The sequence below is a fragment of the Lepisosteus platostomus genome, chromosome 15, assembly GCF_059453375.1.
Source record: "Lepisosteus platostomus isolate fLepPlt1 chromosome 15, fLepPlt1.hap1, whole genome shotgun sequence".
Classification (NCBI taxonomy): domain Eukaryota; kingdom Metazoa; phylum Chordata; class Actinopteri; order Semionotiformes; family Lepisosteidae; genus Lepisosteus; species Lepisosteus platostomus.
Window position 1 is genome coordinate 1006311 of NC_142625.1, and position 4953 is coordinate 1011263.

The window sequence follows — 4953 nt, forward strand, 5'->3', positions numbered from 1 at the left end:
TGTTTTATCCAGGAGGCGCATTTGAAAGACCCGGAGGATGTGGTAAGATTCTCGCGAGAATGGAAGAAAGGCCCCTCTTGGTGGAGTATTGGAGGAGTGCATTCGTCGGGATTAGGGATATTATGTGGAGATCCGGGGTTTCAGGCGACTGAAGTGGTCTCTGCGGTACCTGGACGCCTCTTAGTGGTTGACGGGTGCTGGTGGAGGGTTAGGGTAAGAATAATTGGGGTTTACGCCCCTGCAGAAAGGGCCTTGCAGGCCGCTTTCTTAAAAAATCTTGAGCCTTGGTTTTTTACCAACAGAGAGATTGTGGTGGGTGGAGATTTTAATATAGACATAGCAGACGCGCAGGGGGGAGGAGCATGTGGCCTGAGAAATCTTCTTCAACGATTTAATCTGGTCGATTGTTTTCAGGAGTTTAGCCGGACGAGTAAAAATTTTACTTGGCAAAACAGTAGGGGTCATCGTCGACGGCTGGACTATGTTTTTATTACACTGAAATGTAAGATCAAGAAAGAACAAGTATTCCCAGTTTGGTTTTCGGATCATATGACTCTCTCGGTAACGCTTGATGTAGAAGGTCCAACTTACCAAGCCAGTTATTGGAAGCTTAATATTTCCATTTTAGAAGAAGTCGGGTATCGTGTTTTAATTTCAGATTTTATTGATAGTTTCAAAAGCAAATATTCTGACTTTGCGTCTAAAACCGAGTGGTGGGAGCTGTGTAAAAAGACCATTGCGAGGCTCTCTATGGAATATTGTAAAAAGAGAAGGCTAAGGGAAAAGAGTGTTTTGTTTGCACTACAGAAGGATTTGGAGTCTTTATACGTAGCTTTTAACCGGGGCGGGGTCTTTCGGGCAGAAAAGGCTGCGGAGTTGAAAGCTAGATTAAGGGAGGCCTGGTTAAGGAAAGCTAAGGACTTCCTCTTCCGGTTGCAGGGGGTAGTTTTAGAAAACCAGGAGAGATGTTCGGCCCAGTTTTTTGGTTCTGTAAGAAGTAAGCAAGAAAGAGCACTCTTTACAGAGGTAAGAGATGTAAGTGGGGTGATCACAAGGGATTTGGGGGAAATGGTGGCATGTGGGACAAGATATTATAAAGAGCTTTTTGCAGAGAGTGCAGTCAATCGTGATGATTGGGAGGAATTCCTGGAGGATATCGAGAACATTCCGGACGGGTCTGATCTTGGGGGGGAGGTCACAGAGGCTGAACTTAAAGAAGCGGTGTGGGGCTCAAAAAAAGGTAAAGTCCCGGGGGTAGATGGTTTACCCATTGAGTTTTATTGCACATTTTGGGAGCAGTTGGGTCCCCTGTTACTCGGTGTTTTTAAAGAGATTTTAGCTGGTGGCGGTCTTGGGGCAACCATGAGGACTGGGATCATCACATTAATCTACAAGAAAGGGGAAAAATGTAATCTAGACAATTGGAGACCCATTCAATTATTGTGCTCCGATTATAAGATTTTGGCTAGGGTATTAGGACGCCGGTTACGCCGGGTGATGGGTGCAGTGGTGGGTGTGGATCAGACGTGTGGGGTGGAGGGTAGAAAGATTAGTTGGAACCTGCAACTGATTAGGGATGTGGTGGAATGGGTTGAGGATAGGGGGCTCCCTCTTAGTTTGGTCAATTTAGACCAAAACAAAGCTTTTGATAGAGTCCACCATGAGTTTTTATGGGAGGTTTTAAGGCGTATGGGGTTTGGGGATGTTTTTATTGGTTGGCTACAGGTTTTGTATAGTGGTGTGGGGGCTAGAGTTTGTCTTAATGGTAGTTTGGGGGAGTTTCTGTCTGTTCAGCGGGGAGTGAGACAGGGCTGTCCATTGTCCCCCCTGCTATACGTGCTTTATATTGAACCCTTGCTTAGACGATTTCGACGGGATCCGGTAATTGAAGGAGTGTTGGTGCCGGGGAGTAATGGGCTCCAGGTGAAAGTGGCTGCCTATGCAGATGACATCGCCTTGTTTTTAGTTACAGATCATAGTGTTTTAAGAGTGCTAGAGGTTGTCAAGGTTTTTTCGGCTGGGACAGGGGCTTTTTTAAATCTTAATAAGTGCACTATTAAGTATTTTGGGGTTTGGAAGAATAGGAGGGAGGCAGTCGGGGGTCTCCCAGTCGCTGAAGGGCCTGTCAAAGTTTTGGGAGTCCTGTTTCAATCTGAGAATTCGGCAAGGCTGAACTGGGAGTCTAAACTCCCCAAACTATATCAGAAGTTGGGTATGTGGAGACAGCAGACGCTCTCCCTAGGGGGGAAGGTTTTGGTGTTGAAAGCGGATATCTTGCCGCTTCTTTTATATCTGGCGGAGGTTTTTCCGTTACCGGCTTGTTTCAGAAGAGAGGTGGTAAGGGCTGTCTTTGGCTTTGTCTGGGGCAAGAGGTATGAGTATATCAAAAGGGGAGACATGTACAGAAAGGTGGAGGAGGGAGGGAGGGGAGTACCGGACATCCCTTTGAAGTTGGACTGCATTTTTGTTGCTCGTTCATGCACACTGTTAAATGTGAATGTGTCTCATCCGTGTCGGTTTTTCGCACTTTTGTGGTTATCGCATGCGATGCGCCACTTGGTGGTGTGGTCTAATACAACTCCTAAAGCGGAGAAGTTACCCTGGCATTACAGACACCTTGTGGGGTGGGTAAAGACGCACCCACAGGTCAGGAAGGAGAAAATAGCTTTGGATCACAGGCAAATGTACGAACTGATTAGAAAGGAGGAAAAACAGGCAGTAGTTGGGGTTGCACGGGAAGTATGGGTGAGAACTCAACCTCGGGGATTGGATAACCGATTTAAAGATTTAAATTGGTTTGGTGTGTGGGGAAGGTTACCGGTTAGGGAGATAATGGTTAAGCACAGACTGTCGCGACAGCCTTTGTGTCCTAGGCAGGGGTGCAAGGAAATTGAATCAATAAGGCATGCCTTTTGGGAGTGCGGTTTTGCGAGAGAAGTGTGGGGACAGTGTGCCACTCTGTGTTTTTTAGCCACAAGGGACTTTATTCTGACTTACGCACTTATTATGAAAGGGGTGCCGGGGGTTAGGAAATGGAGTGCTAATTTTTTGCTCTGGTTTGTAGTTAGCTTGACTAAATTCCATATTTGGGCATCCAGGGATGAGGTGGTTAGGCATGCCGTGTATCTCACGAGTGGGGAAGTGGTAGGGAGGATTAAAACAGACATCCGGACGCGAGTCAAAAGAGACATTGTGCGGTGGGGTTTTTCGGCCGCTAAAGAGAGGTGGAAGGGTTTGTGTTGGTTGACCTGACGGAATTCAGGCAAAAGGTCATAGGAAAGAAGGGGATCACCTGTATTTGTCTGTGTGTGAATTATGTGGATAGGATAGGTTTATGTTACGGATGTTAAACATTTTTGGCTGGAATGTAAATACTCGGGTATGGGAGGGGTGGTTTTGAATAAGGGCGGAGATTAGGGAAGTGTGGTGTTATATGGTAAATGATAGTGTTGTGGTATTTGTGTCTTTGGTGTAATGTGTGGTTCATGTGTTGTCAGTGAGTGTTGAGAATTGTTCCCTTTTGTATTCTTGTAATAAAAAAAAAAAAAAAAAAAAAAAAAAAATCTGTTCTTATCAGTTTAATATCTGATACGTCCCCCATCGGGGGACCACATATTAAACGGATTTTTGGAACAGGGAGCTGGATCAGGAGCTTGCTCCGTCCTCTCCACGCATCGGCCCGGTATTGCAGCGCCTCCGGGAGCGGTGCACCACCTTCTCTCAGCGGTGAAAAGACAGACGTAGGTAGCTAGCGAGCGAGCGAGCGAGCGAGCGAAGTGGACTGGAGCTCCTTCTTCTCGGGTCTCGTCCCTCGTCCCCCATCTGTGTGTCTCTGTGTTCTGTCTCTCTCTCTCGCCCTCTCGGTTCCCGTGCTCCCTCTGTGCGCTTTCCCGCGTCTCGACTCTCTGGGCAAGCAGGCCGGCCCCCTTTTCGGCTCCCGTGCGTTTTCCCTCCAAAAAACTTAGGTTTTTCAGCCTTTTCCCAGGGAGGCAGGCGTGGCTTGCTTGCTTGCTTGCTTGCTTGCTTGCTTGCTTGCTTGCTTGCTTGCTTGCTTGCGTGTGTGTCCGTCCCCGTCCCTGCAGGCGGGCCCCTTTCGACAGCTGGGCGTTTTCCCTCCCAAAAACTTAGTATATCCACCTTTTCTTTCTTTTTTTTCGGCAGGCAGGCGTGTGTGTGTGCGCGCGCGTCCCCGTCCCTCCCTCCCTCCCGAGAGAGAGCTGCCCCTTGCCTCTGCCCGCAGGTGCTGGCGCTCGGCTTTGGCTTGCAGCCGGTTGGGCGCAGCTGCTGCCGGTGGGAGGGGCCTAAGCTAAGGAGGCCGGGCGGCTGGCGCCCCCTGCGGCTGCGGTCGTTGTCGGGCCGTTGACAGAAGATCAAAGAGCAGGGCCCCCGCCCGGGACTGGCAGGAAGGCAGGCGGGCAGGCAAGAGAGAGGGGGAGCAGAGTCCCGCGGCAGGCCTCTGGCTGCAGGGAGGCCGGCAGCTGCGCGGGTCCCGGGCTCCAGAGGAGTCGGCCTGCGCCACTGTGCGCCAGCGGAACGCCCGCGCGTCGGTCCGCGCCTTTGTGGGCATCGCTTCTCGGCCTTTTGGCTGCGATCCCAGTACGTGGCCTGACCGCGGCTGGAGGAACAGTCAAGAGGAAGGAAGGTGAAGGTTTTTTTTCTGAGCCTGCCTATAGGCTAGGCAGGAGCTCTTTTTTTTCTTGTGGCGGAGACGGATCCGGCCATAATCGGAAGGATGGAGAGAGGACCGAGCGGCAGGGAGGCGAAGATGCGGAATACCATTCGATTTGTCTTGAAGGAGGATTGCGGAAACCAGGAGTTCATCTACCGGGATGTTTTTGAAGAATTGGTCCTTGAAACGGCTTTGGGAGTGCGATGGGAGGACACCTTCTGCCTGCAGAATTACCCCGGGAAGAAGGTATTTGACCTTTCACTAATCTCTGATGTACGATGCAA

The 4953-nt window shown here is 49.8% G+C and overlaps 1 pseudogene; it reads left to right on the forward strand.

The window, feature by feature from the left end:
- The first annotated feature begins 3513 nt into the window (after positions 1-3513).
- Positions 3514-3716, forward strand: LOC148647500 (U2 spliceosomal RNA; annotated as a pseudogene).
- The last annotated feature ends 1237 nt before the right edge of the window (positions 3717-4953 follow it).